Here is a 13,863-nt window from a genome sequence, read left to right as displayed (position 1 = left end):
CAGGTTTAGGCTTGGGAAGGGCTCCCCCCCCCCCCAACCTCCAATCACAGGCTCTGCACCTCCCCAAGCTTAAAGCCTCTGCCCAGGCTTTAGGCTTGGGAAGGGGACCCCCGCCCCTCCGATGGCAGGCTTGGCCCCTTCCTAAACCTAAAGTCTCCACCTGCTGTCCGGCTGGGAGTGACCTGGGTGCCGAGGAGGTTCCCCGGACTCAGGTATGTATGCAAATTAACCACCATCTTGGTTGGGTTAATTTGCATACTCACTCTGATTGACTGTGGGCATAGCGAAGGTACGGTCAATTTACATCTTTATCTATTATTAAGTAAGATAAGCTTCCATAAATAATAGATATTGTTGTATTTATGTTCTGTTATTTTTATGCATGAAATATATACTCCATATTCCTTTGGAACTAACCTTTTCAAGTAAACATCTTATTTTTTAATGCTATCCTCATCAATTCATAAGTTCCAAGGTATTTTTTTCAACTGATGAATGGGGTTCAATTTTATGACAAAACCAGCCCTATGGAGGGCTATTGTGTTAGTACTACTTTTTCATTGCAATGAACAATGGTACAATTAAGTTTCTTGAAACTGTCTCTTGTGCAAATGTATGAGAGTTTCTTTAAAAACTTAGAAAACAAATTGCAAGGTCATGGGAATTGCACATTTTGAGCTTCACTCGATGCTTCATCATTGCATAGGAATGATATATTCCAAGTTTAGGATAGTGGTTATCTGAAAAGAAAGGGAGGGAAGGAGGAAGGAAGAAAGATGTGGGTTTTGGATTTTAGCAGAAATGAAACATCATATTTCTTCAAACTACGTGAAGCAACTGCAAAATACTAGGCTCAATGATGAATACAGAGGTCTAATTTAGTATTTTTATGTTAGTTTGTACTTTCAGAACATTTACTAATTTAAAATATATTAATAAAGCATTAAATGGTGTCTCATTATCTTAGAATAAAATCTGAGCCTTTTATTGTGACTTACAAGGACCCCCTTGATATATATATATATTTTTATTGGTCTGTCAGCCTCATTGAAGAAAGCATACTATCCTTATCTGACCTCATCAGTTAGGGTTTGCTCTCTGGAAATGCATTATCTTCATACATTTTCCCTCTGCTGAGTCACCATTGCTTTCCCCCCAATTTCTCACAGAGCCATTTACTTATTCAATTCTTCCTTATATCTCAGATCTTAGCTTAGATGTTACTTTCTTGGAAATCCTTCCCTGACCCTCTGAGGTTGTTTAATTTTCCCTCATGTACCTTCCCATAGCACTTTTTACTTCTCACTTTGCAACAACCTTTACATTTGTAATTATTTCTTCAAGATCTATCTTTTAAAAATAATTGATTTAACCTTGGCTGATATGGCTCAGTTGGTTGGAACATCATCTCATGCATAAAAGGTTGCAGGTGAGATCCCCAGTTGGGGCACATACAGGAGGCAACCAATTAATGTTTCTCTCTCATCTCTCTCTCTCCCCCTCTCTCTCTTCCTCTTTAAAATTAATTTAAAAAATAAACAAACAAATAAATAAATAGATAGGTTGAGTGATTGATTTGTATCTATGACTACCATTATACTCTTTGATCCCTTAGAGCAGAAACTGTGTCTATGTTGTCTAAACTCTATTTCCAGCATCCAGCCTAGCACATAGTATTCAAGAAATAGTCACTGGAGATTGAAGGTGTCAAAGAAACATTTGTGGATAGTGCTCGATAGGGTGTGCTGGATCCTCCAGATTTGCTCCCAATCCAAGAGACCTGTGGAGATGTAGAGCAAGAGGCATGAAACTTAAAAAAATAATGAGAGTCACATCACCACAAATATGTCAGAGGCTGAGAGCATAAAGCAGCAAGGCCTTGTCGCCCATATAAGTACATATTATTTGGGTTGATGTTAAGTCCATTCCACATCTGGTTTCAGAGTTGGTGTAGGACAGAACAGGAACTAGCACAAAATGGAACATCATCTCATGCACAAGCAGGACCCACCAGATCTGGAATCAAACAGCAGACATTTGAGGGAAGGAGACCTTACCTGGACAATTAGAGAAGTGACCAGATGGTAGAAAGACATGTCTTGGTCAAGAGCTCTACATGTACAAGTCCTTGTGAGAAGGTATCAATTTATCACAGAGTGGATAGGAACAGAATCTATACTAATAAAAGGGTAATATGCTAATTAGACCAGGAGACCTTCTGGATGTCCTTCCGGACAAAGCCATGATGGTGGGGCCAAGGCAGAGGTGGTTAGGGGTGATCAGGCCAGCAGGGGAGGGCAGTTGGGGGCAAGCAGGCCAGCAGGAGGGGCAGTTGGGGGTAAGCAGGCTGGCAGGGGGGGCAGTTGAGGGTGAGCAGGCCAGCTCGGGGGGTAGTTGAGGGTGAGCAGGCCAGCAGGGGGGGCAGTTGGGGGCGAGCAGGCCGGAGGTGGGGGCAGTTGGGGGTGAGCAGGCCGGTTGGGGGGCATTTAGGGGCAATCAGTCTGGCAGGGGCGGGCAGTTATGGGTGATCAGTTAAAGGGGGGACAGTTGGGGTTAATCAGTTAAAGGGGGGACAGTTGTGGTTAATCAGGCCAGCGGGCAGAGTGGTTAGGGGCGATCAGGCAGGCAGGCAGGTGAGCAGTTAGGAGCCAGTGGTCCCGGATTGCTAGAGGGATGTCTGACTGCCGTTTTAGTCCTGATCCTATGGGGTCCCAGATTGGAGAGGGTGCAGGCCGGGCTGAGGGACACCCTCCCCATGCACGAATTTCATGCCCCAGGCCAGTTGTCTATAATAATAAAAGCATAATATGCTAATTAGCTCAGACAGCCAAACGACCTTCCAGACAACCTTCCTGACAAAGCCTGGGTTGCAAGGGCTTAGACAAGCCACTGCGTCTGTGAGGGCCGAGCCCCTTGCACGAATTTCGTGTATTGGGCCCCTATTCATAGAAATAAAGAATGATACTCTTATTTCTGCCCTAACATGCAGACACTTGAGTATTTTGTCACTGGGTCACAAAATGAAGACTAGATAAATAAAATATTTTCACAGTTTCATGTGGGGTGACGGAGCTGGAAATCACAGGTATATGATATTTGTTTCATCTAAAATGCAGAAATGTAAGTTAGTTAGAACTTCACATAAGGGCAGATCCAAGGCAAAGAGAAGTCAAGCATTGCAAACAAGCTATGGCTTTTCATAAAAACATCTGTTTTCAATTTTGTCTGTACCTTAGCAGTTGCTGCAAATTATCTACATCCTAAGAAAATACTTATTTATGCTGTAATTGTGCAAAACTGAATAAAGACATCTAGAAAGAGCTCTCCTCCCCCGAATTGATTTTAACAAAATGAGCTATTTCGTCTACCTGATTCTAAATCACTGAATTGACTGAATTAACTGGTTTTCTTTTAGTTATTCTGTTAATTATTTGACTGCCAAGATATCATTTTTTAATATAAACCTCGCAAAGATAATGGGAACATAGGCAGTCTGCAGAGGCAGCTCTTTAAACCTACCAACTCTCTCACTTCTCTTGCTCTTTCTCTAGTGCTGTGATAAAACGTATTACTTTTCTTCCCTCCAAGAGATTCCTTGGGGCCAATATCCTAGACCCCATAATTCACTCAAAAGCCAAAGTTATTGTCAAGGCAGCAGTTACATCCCCAAGAGTTTCAATAAATAATTCATCAAATGCATTCATTTCCAGAAGATTCACTCAGCTGTGAACCTGGTTCTTTTTCAAGATAGTACAAATATTGCCTCAAAATTGAAGAGGCAGTTCAGCATGGACCAACTATTGGGAAAGGTGAGGTAGCCAGACAAATTTTAGTCAATAAACATTGAAGTAGATTGTAAATGTCTGTTTACTTGCAAATTCATTGTTGTCTTCCAGAGCAGCACTTGCAACCACAGGGCAGGAGAGGGAGGGAGAGAACCCCCAGATTGAGGAGGAAACAGTCTTTTGTGGGCCCACAGCAGTTTTGGCAATGCCCCAGGGAAAAAGCAAAAACCCGGGATGGCTGTTGCTCCTAAGGATATAAGGGAGGTCCAAGATCAGTATTTCTTCAGTTGATGTGCACTCATTTTGTCTCTATAGCCTCACGGGAAGTAAAAGTAACAATCCCTCACCTGCCATTTAAACAAGCAGAACTGTATTCAATTTAACATTTGTCACTTGAGGCATACTATACCTTTCTGCAAAACTAATGGTCATTTGTGTGGCTTTGGCACATTACCAGCATTTTCAGCAAGCACGTCCCTCTTCTTGCCACTCCTGCCCATTAGCTTTGGCGTCGGTCCTCCCTGCTTAGCACAGAGACAAACACTGGGCCAGCCCATGTAGGCTCACAGGTCTGGAGACTTCTGCCTCAGAGTTTCCACTGGAGTGTGGAAACCTTTAGAACATCTAGGAGATGATGCACCTAGGATGCTACATCACTAGGAGAGACACTCAGGACAATTTTTGTCTCTTTGCTGAACCTAACACAGTGTCTATCAAAAGGACTTGGTCAATCATTCTTTTCAATATTCTGTCTTTTCTATTTTGAATATAAGCCAGGTGAGGGAAGAAACGATCTTTCTTACTGACTATGTGCCTAGAACTTGGTAGTGATCTAAGAAATACAGTATTTGTTGAATGAATGGATGGATGAGGGGTGTACACTTTCTTATAAGTGGATGGATGAGGGGTGTACACTTTCTTATAAGTCTTTGGATCTCACAAAGTAATATATTATTTACAATGAATCATGCTGATATTCCTACAAAATGGCATTAAGGTTATATTATTATCCCAGAAAGAAGAAGAAATCCTTGTTAAACCTTCACTTTCGCTCCATTAGGTACAGTTAGTGATATAAAAGGAAGGAAAGCCATTCAGGAACTCTGTGCTTATTAAGCTCACAAGGATTCCTGAACTGAATATCATTTGCATTATATAATTTTTAAAGTTTTAATTTTAGTAAATTACTGTGTGAGCATGGCGCTAGAGTAGGGGAAACCATTTGTGTTTCCACTGGGGTCTGCCATGTCAGCCGCATCTCTAAACACAACAATAGTTCCTGCTTTTAATCAACTTCCAGATCTCTTTGTTCCATAGACTGGCATTTCATGAGTGAGACTATTGCAGAGACTATAAATAATACCTTTCGCGGTGGCAGGCATGTGCGTAAGGAGGGAGAGGAAGGTCACCCTTTTATCAGGCTTTCATATTCTGTCAGTGGGACAGCAACATAATTAGAACCAGGTTTTTGAAAAATCTAAAACATAAATTATTTCTCTCTCAGGTGCCTTAGTGCCATTACCGTATTAGTTTCAAGTGGCATTTGGAGGGAAAGGAACTTGACATGGGTCTACATGTGAACAAAATTTTGTTCTTTTCTTTTTTGATGAGGAATCCCTGCTAATATTTAATAATGTGACTTTGCGCTATGAAAATAGGTTCCCTGGTGAAGAATGGACATAGATGACATCCCACAACAGGCAAGGCTAAAAAAAAACAAACCATTATTATTATTATTATTATTATTATTATTATTACTATTATTAACTTACTTCAATAATACTAGTCTGAGACAACCCATTCCATGGAAAATGTGTGTGGATCTGCACTCATACATAAATAGTGCCAGAAAACTGCAGAAACATTGAACATACATTCATTCAAGGACCCAAGAACACTGCTAACCTAATTAATAATACATCTTGCAGGGGTGCTGGTACTTAGGAGAGAGGCTAATTAAATTTGACAGGTCCTCTTAGATTTGTCTGAAGTTATGCTGAAGATTATTTCACGTCTACAGAGAGGGGGGCAATAAAGAATTAAGGAACAAAATCTACATTACCACAAGGAAAAAGAAAACTGGTGGTCTGATGTGACAGGGTAAAAGAAAAACTGGAATACTGGTCACTGGATAGCATTTGTTGACAATTTTTCCTAAAAAGCAATACAGAATTTAAAGAAACGTGATGCTGCACTTTGACTTTCACCAGGCCTGTAGGTCCAGGAACACTGAAAACTCTCTTCTCCTAATTGTAAGCTTCATCTTTGAGAATGCAGTAGCCTTCCAGGACTTTGTTTTATGCATAAAGCTATTATCCCCTTTTGTATTGGGTCTGTTGTAAATGTTCATTATAATCACTGCTGCTTAATTTAGCAGATGGTTGGAACTGAACAATTCTTCTCCGAGGAATTAAATGTGGTTATGTCATTTCCCAAGTTGATTTAAAAGAAGTAATTTGAGATCAAGTCATGTTTCAGTTTCAGTATTAGCTCAGACTCATTGCCATAGATGTTTTCTTTTCTCCACTTCTATGATTTTACATATCTGTGATGAACCGGGTGGGTCTTCCATTTTTTTGGCTTTTGATGTTCTTCAATAAAGAAATAAAAATGAATAAAACATTGTACCCAAATCACATGTTTTGCTACATGTTTCATCAGGAGCCCCAAAAAAGGATTTTTTCTACTACATTTGCACAGCGCTGTTTCTCATCTGTTGTCAGCAAATACAAGGTGGAGAGAAATTATTTCTTACACCAAATTGCTGGTACATGTTAATTCCATCTGCCATGAATACCTTGCACTGCTTTCAAGATACTGACGATCAAATATAATTAGCATGAAACAGAGAAGCTTTATCTAAAAAACATTCTCAAAACCTCCTAGTCATAATGCCAGCAATGTTGTTGTTGTTGTTGTTTTTGTTGTTGTTCAAGGGGTATTCCATTGGCTGAGGACTATTTTAAAAGAATCACACACTTTGAAAAACAAGAAAATAAAAAGGGAGAGAGTGCACATAGTTCCAGATCTATGCGTCACTTCTCTTCACCCCAAGGGCCCTTCTAAAAAGGTAGTATTTCTAAACCAAGATTTCACCATTCGTGAGGGCTTATTCTTACATGTTATTCAACATTTTTGAACTTCTCATTTCTATGCTCTCCCAACCTCCTACTGTTCCTGTTGATCTTTACTTTGGATGCCACAGGAAGCAAAGGGAGGGTAATATTTGAGGATGTGCATACTAGTAGATGGTTGATTTAGTCAGTTCATTTCTATGCCATTATGTTTTGTATATAGACACTTTCTCTGAGGAAGTAAAGGATCTTAATTTCAAATAGGAAGTAAGCTTTGCCATTCCCCTGTGAAACTGGCAAATTATATGACAAGAGACAGGCATCTTCTAGACTAGAGAGTGTTGGGATTGTGATAAAAAGTAGTTAGGAGACCTGGGTTTGTGCTTGTGTTTGCCACTTGCTAGCATTTTAGGTTCTTCTGTTTTAGTACCCTCTTCGCAACCACAAATTATGGCCATTAAGATTAATGGGATAATGTGTGTGTGTGTATATACTCATATATATAAAATAATGTATTCATATTCCATATATATTGAAGTTCTCTACGAATGATAAAAATATTTTTTGTGTACAAAATAGTTTTAATTATTATTATTGTCAGTAAACTCTCCCCTTTCTGCAGAGAAATTGAGAAAAGGAGTGATAAGATATCATCTGTATCATTCTTGCACCCTGCCTCCGTCTGTTCCCACTACAGCCGCTCTCACCTTGGTAACCCTCTAAGGAGATAAAGGAACAGATGTACAATCTTCTCCATGCATGGTCAGCTAAATGCCTGAATCCCCATCAGGAAGATGGTAGCCACTGTGGTGCTGATAAATAGCAGCCAAGCCCAGCTGAAATAGGTTTGCAGCTGTCCTCCCAAGAGAAATGTTCTCTCGGCCTGGCAGAGGGGAAACAGTGTGTTTTATAGTCAGACACACTCATTCTCTAATCACAGTTTATCTGCTTATCTATCAGCAGTTAGATCTGGGCAGTTACTCAGTCCTTGTAATTCCTATAATCTCGGTTCTCTCCTCATAAATTAGAAAGAATTGAACCATTCAGGATATTATAAGGGTTAAGCAAGAAGATAAAGTGAAGCTTATGGCACAGTTCTGATCACTTAGTAGGTCTTCATTACATGATGCATCCTGTCTTTATTTCAATCTTAATTCTTCTATTGTTTTGGCAGCATCCAAGAAGCTATCAGAACCATTCATTGTAGAACCCAGCTTGCTGAGCCAGTACACCCCACCCATTCCCCCAAACCAGCATCTCTCCTAGAAAAGATATTCTGTGTTTCTTCCTGTAAACATCAGTGACATTCATTGGAAAAGTTATCCTTTTGTCACAATTTCTTGTGGTCCAAAATAGCTTTTCAATCTATTCAGTATTAGAATTATTATTGTGTTTTGCAAAGCAGATGATGGAAGAAAGAGCTAGAGAGCTTTTATGTACTTTTCCTTTATACTGTGGTATTTGGTTTAACTTTTTGTCTTAAATTGAGTTTCATTTGAAACCAAGGCAAAACTTTTTATCTGTAGCCCATTTCTTATAAGGATTTACAAACCTTTAAAGTCAGTTTTGCTATCAGTTTGCATTTATTTTACATGAGCTCCCTAGTGGTTATGCTGAGAATACAATCGTTTATGTGATTCAGAGATAAATTATTATAGCAAACACTGATAAAAAAGCAATGTTATTGAAAGTTTACACAATAAATGAGTCAAGTCACAGAATCAGAATTTTTGAACTAAATGAGAACTTAAAGATCATGTTTCAATATTTTATTTTTGAACAGCTACCATTATTGAGCATTTTCAAATGTCATGGAGTGTTCTGGTAAATGCATCATATATGCATAATGCTGACTTTAAACAACACATATTGTTTAAAATCCACATTATCTCCACTTAACAGATGAAAAAACTGAAGATCTGAAAGGTTTAATAAATTTTCCAAGGTCAAGTGGCAGAGAAAGACTTGAGATGGCTAATTCTTGGTCCTTTGCACCAAGTAGTGATACGTTGTTTTAGGAAAAGTAAAACAGGTTAAGAAACAGAGCCCAAGTGCTCCTAATAGGTTTGAAGAGGACGAGAGATGGAATGAGACATCTAGGTTCCTAAAGACCCAAGTCATTCTTCATTTTGACCTTTTTACCTGCTAAGACTGTGGTCAGCAGACTGCGGCTCATGAGCCACATGCGGCTCTTTGGCCTCTTGAGTGTGGCTCTTCCACAAAATACCAAGGCCTGGGCGAGTCTATTTTGGAGAAGTGGCGTTAGAAGAAGTTTAAGTTTAAAATATTTGGCTCTCAAAAGAAATGTCAACCGTTGTACTGTTGATATTTGGCTCTGTTGACTAATGAGTTTGCCAACCACTGTGCTAAGATACGATGAGATGGGCTTCCGTTATATTTTTCTTGCGAGTTTTCACTTAATATTGAGAAATTAAACAAAAACATGGTTCCATTATTTGTCTTTTTATTTTACACTAGAGGCTCGGTGCATGAAATTCGTGTATGGGGGGGGGGCATCCCCTCAGCCTGGCTTGCACCCTCTTGCAATCCAGGACCGCTGGCTCCTAACCGCTCGCCTGCCTGCCTGCCTCATTGCCCCTAACCTCGCCTGCCTGCCTGATCACCCCTAACTGCCTCTGCCTGCCTGCCTGCATGATTGCCCCTAATTAGCATATTACATTTTTATTATTATAGATTGCCATAATTTTCCATTTGTATTTATGTTTTCTTTTTTATAGTTCTCTACTTCTATTTCTATTGCATCATTACTTTTCATTATATAGGGTCTTTTAAATTTCCTCAATTCCTTATTGGATAGGTAAGAGATCAATGAATGAATGAGTGAGTGAATGAATGAATGAATGCATGAATAGCTATATAAAGAAATAAAAAGGCCCAAACAAAATGAAATCGTTTAGGGCTATAAGAAGTATGGTGTTTTGACTAGCAGATGATGCTCCAACTCCTCTCTACCCTATATTTTACTCTATACTTTAAAGCATCACAGTCCACTGTGTATCCTGGAGTAGTACAGCCAGCCTATAGCCCACAGGGAGTAACTCCTGACACTGCAGGAACTTTTTCAGCAATTGTGCAAACCACCTTGATTTGCTCCAGCATTTTCAACTCACTGCTTGGTTGGATCCAGGTTTGTATTCAGGGATCTTTACCCTCTGACTTTTGATTTTACCTCCCATGCTTGGCTTGATGGCTCAGTAAGGTTGACTCTCTGGGACTTGGGTCCTCCCAGCTTTCCCAGGCCTTGATTAGAGCTTTGTGCTCCTTTCTCCTCTCCTCATTCCAGGCCTGGCCCGCAGGTAACAAATCCTGCTCCCAGCCGAATGAGTACTACTCAAGACAAGAGTGTTCTTCCCAATTAATCAGACATATTTTCCCAGGCAGTGACGATTTTATCCATGTCTCTCCATCATCATATGGTTGCCTCAGAGCAGCAAACATTAATACAACACAAAACTCAATTAAAAAAAAGAAAGAAAGAAAAGCTCAGAGGGTAAAGGTACCCATAAAGTGAAATAATGATTCCATTGAAATGTAAGTTAAGACTGCCACCTGGTCATATATTCCTCAAGCCTCTGAATTAACTCAAAGAATGTACTTAGGGTATTGGCTTGGATGATTGATCCTGATTATCAAGGAAAATTGGACTGCTATTGCAAAATTGAGGCAAGGAATGTGATTAAGTCATTAGAAAACTTCAACAACCCAATCTAGGCACGACTATTAATGGCTCAGAAACCTCAGGAATGAAGGTTTGGGTCACTCTACCAGGTAAAGAACTATAACCAACTGAGGTATTTGCTGAAGGCAAAAAGAGCACAGAATGGGTAGTAGAAGAAAGTAGGTATAAATACCAGCTATGAACATGTGACCAGTTACAGAAACAAGGACTGTAATTGTCAGGAGGATTTCTTCCTTTCTTTGTTATGAATATTTATGGGTATGTGTGTATACCAAGCAAATACCATTTTTTCTTTTCTCTCTTATTTTCTTATCAGGTAACATTAGATACATTGACTTTATAGCATAGTATTCAAGAATTGCATAATGTTTGGCATAATTATGATCTAGATATTGTCATTATTTAGAGATTTGTATGGTTTAAAGAGATGTGAATGGGTGCCAAGTTGATGATACTTGCGATGGTTAATTTTATGTCTCAGCTTGACTGGGCTGCAGGTGTTGCAGACATTTAGTTAAGCATTATTGTGAGGGTGTATGTGAGAGTGTTTCTGGATGAGATCAACATTGGATTGCAGACTGAGTAAAACAGAGTGCCCTCCCCAATGTGGGTGGGACTCATCCAATCCATTGAGGGTCTGAATAGGAAAGGCTGAGTATCAGAGAATTTCCTCTCTCTGCCTGACTGTCTTTGAGCTGGAACATTGGTCTTCTCCTGACATCGGGCTCAGACTTAGACAGAAACTTCCACCTCTGGCTTTCTTGATTCTTGGACTCAAACTCCGACTTGAACTGGAACTATATCATCAGCTCTCCAGAGTCACCAGCAGATCTGGGGACTTTTCAGCCTCCCTAACCTTGTGAGCCAGTTCTTCTCATGAGCCAATGCATGCTGTTGGTTCTGGTTCTGTTTTTCTGAAGAACTCTGATATACTTGCTTAACATTGAATTGCTGCTTGTCATTATACAATAATCTGTGAGGTCATTCATAGTCTGACTACATGTCCCTTAAGTGTAGGGATAATAGTAATAGCTATTATTATCACAATTTAATAATTACAAAACTATCCACTACAACAATAATATCTAAACTTTGTTTTATACCTAAAAATGCCAGTCATTGTTTTAAATACTTTACTTATACTAATTCATGCAATCCTTACAACAAACCTGTGAATCAGGTATTATTATGATGCCAATTTATTGGTAAGAAAACTGAGGCACAGAAAGGTTCAAGTATTTAAAGTTATACAGTACACGCTACACCCAGGACTTGAAACCCAACAGGCTGGACCTACATCTCCGTTGTGGAAACCTTATCTTATGATATTCTGCTTTATAATCCCATAATGGAAGGTAATGGTTTTCTTCATACTGTATTCCCTGCACTAATACATCAGAGAAACAGCCTTAAAGTATGGTATTGAGTAAGGAGTGTCCTGGAAGTAGAACTGCTGTTTATGAATCCCAGTCCTAAATCGATCACTTTCAACTCTGTGACTGGGGGCAAATTACTTAACCTCTCGGTGCCTATGCTAGATTCTAGAGTAACAGAGAGGTAAAAGACATGGTGATGTCCTTAAGGCATCTAGAGATTAGCTAATAAACTGATAAACACATAATGGAATGTAATGAGTGGACTAACCCTATAACCTAAACATAATGGGAGAACAGAGGGTGAGACACCTAACTCTGATTGAGGGGACATCCGGGGTGGGGGAGGGTGCCATTACCAAACAATGTTGATGACCTTCTGTTGTGAGCTACTTGTAGTAACAAAGAGAAGAGACTATTCTCATAACCGTTTCTCCAAATGTCAAGATAATGCTGCAGAAGACGATATTTTGTTAGGATGAGCAAACTCAAGTCTGACTTTACCTGTGGAGAGATTGCATGGCTATTTACAAATTGCATATTGAACAAATACCAGGAAGAGTCCTCTGGGCCCACAACTCTTTGTATATTATTGAGACCAAATAGGTTCTATGCCTGAAGGAAGAAAGAGAAGGGCAGGTCAGTGAGAAGGCATTTACCTACAAGTGACTGAATGCAAATGAAGACTGCCTCACAGACAGGGATGCTTCTCATTAAACAGGGAGTCTGGCAATAGCAGGTATTGGCCTTGGTTCCACTGCTTAAGAATTTTACCTGGAATGCAGGTCCTTTCCTTTCCCATGTTGGCTTTTACTTTTATATTCATCACCCGCAGTTGCAAGATGGCTGTTCTCACGTCCAGATTTCACTTTCATATTCAAGACCTGAAGGGGAGTTAAGATGCCAGCCTTTGTGAAGAAAGCAGAGCTTTTCCAGAATTCCCCCAGCAGACCTCCGCTTGCATTTCATTGTCACATGGGCACTGCCAGCTGGAGTGGAGCCTGGAAAAGCAAGAGACAGGAGTATCAAGATTGGCTTAGACGAGGGTCGGCAAGCTTTTTCTATAACGGGCCAGATAGTACATATTTTAGGCTTTGCAGGGCATACGGTCTCTTTTGTAATCACTCCATCCTGCCATTCTGGCCTGAAAGTCACCATAGACAACACATAAACGATTGAATATTCCAATAACACTTTATTTATGGACACTAAAATGTAATGTAACGCTCACATAGTATGAAATATTATTGTTTTGATTTTTTAATCATTCCAAATGTAGAAAACAATCTGAGCTCACAGGCTGTATAAAAACAGATGGTGGGCCTGATTTGGCCCATGAGCTCATACTTTGCTGACCTCTGGCTTGGACCAGTAACAACCCATCAATTGGATCTATGCAAAAAACTATGACAAAGTTGGTGTTCTAATAGTTCTCATAGTTATCTCTAAGGGAGAAATTAATACTGGATAGACAACTAACAATACTGCAATAAAGGGTAGGTTTAATTTTTTATACAAAATAGGGCTTATATAAAGTATTTGGTATATAAACCAGAGCATGATATTCTTTTTTTTTTTTTTTCTCTTTCCTCCACTTTAATGGAGAATTCTTTTTTTATTCATAAAGGCTTTCTCTCTGCTTCATTAGAGCAGCTGGTATCCAGACTTTGGTTATTTAGTAATTAATATTAGGAAAGTCTCTTGGAGGGGTATCTACTTTTTAATCAACATGGGATTGATTACTGTCTGTGTCCACACTTTAAAGGGAAAGATAGATAGCCCTAAAATTGTGAATTGGAAACTCTATTTATGTGTCACAAATGTTTTAAAGTTTTCTTCCCAGGCTTCCAGTGGTGAGGGAAATGCAAATAGGATCCCAGCACAGAAAAGTATACTCTGCATTCTGCTTTGGCCCAATCTCATTATACATT

This window comes from Cnephaeus nilssonii (assembly GCF_951640355.1).
Source record: "Cnephaeus nilssonii genome assembly, chromosome: 6".
NCBI lineage: Eukaryota > Metazoa > Chordata > Mammalia > Chiroptera > Vespertilionidae > Cnephaeus > Cnephaeus nilssonii.
Note: the sequence above shows the minus strand (reverse complement) of the source record.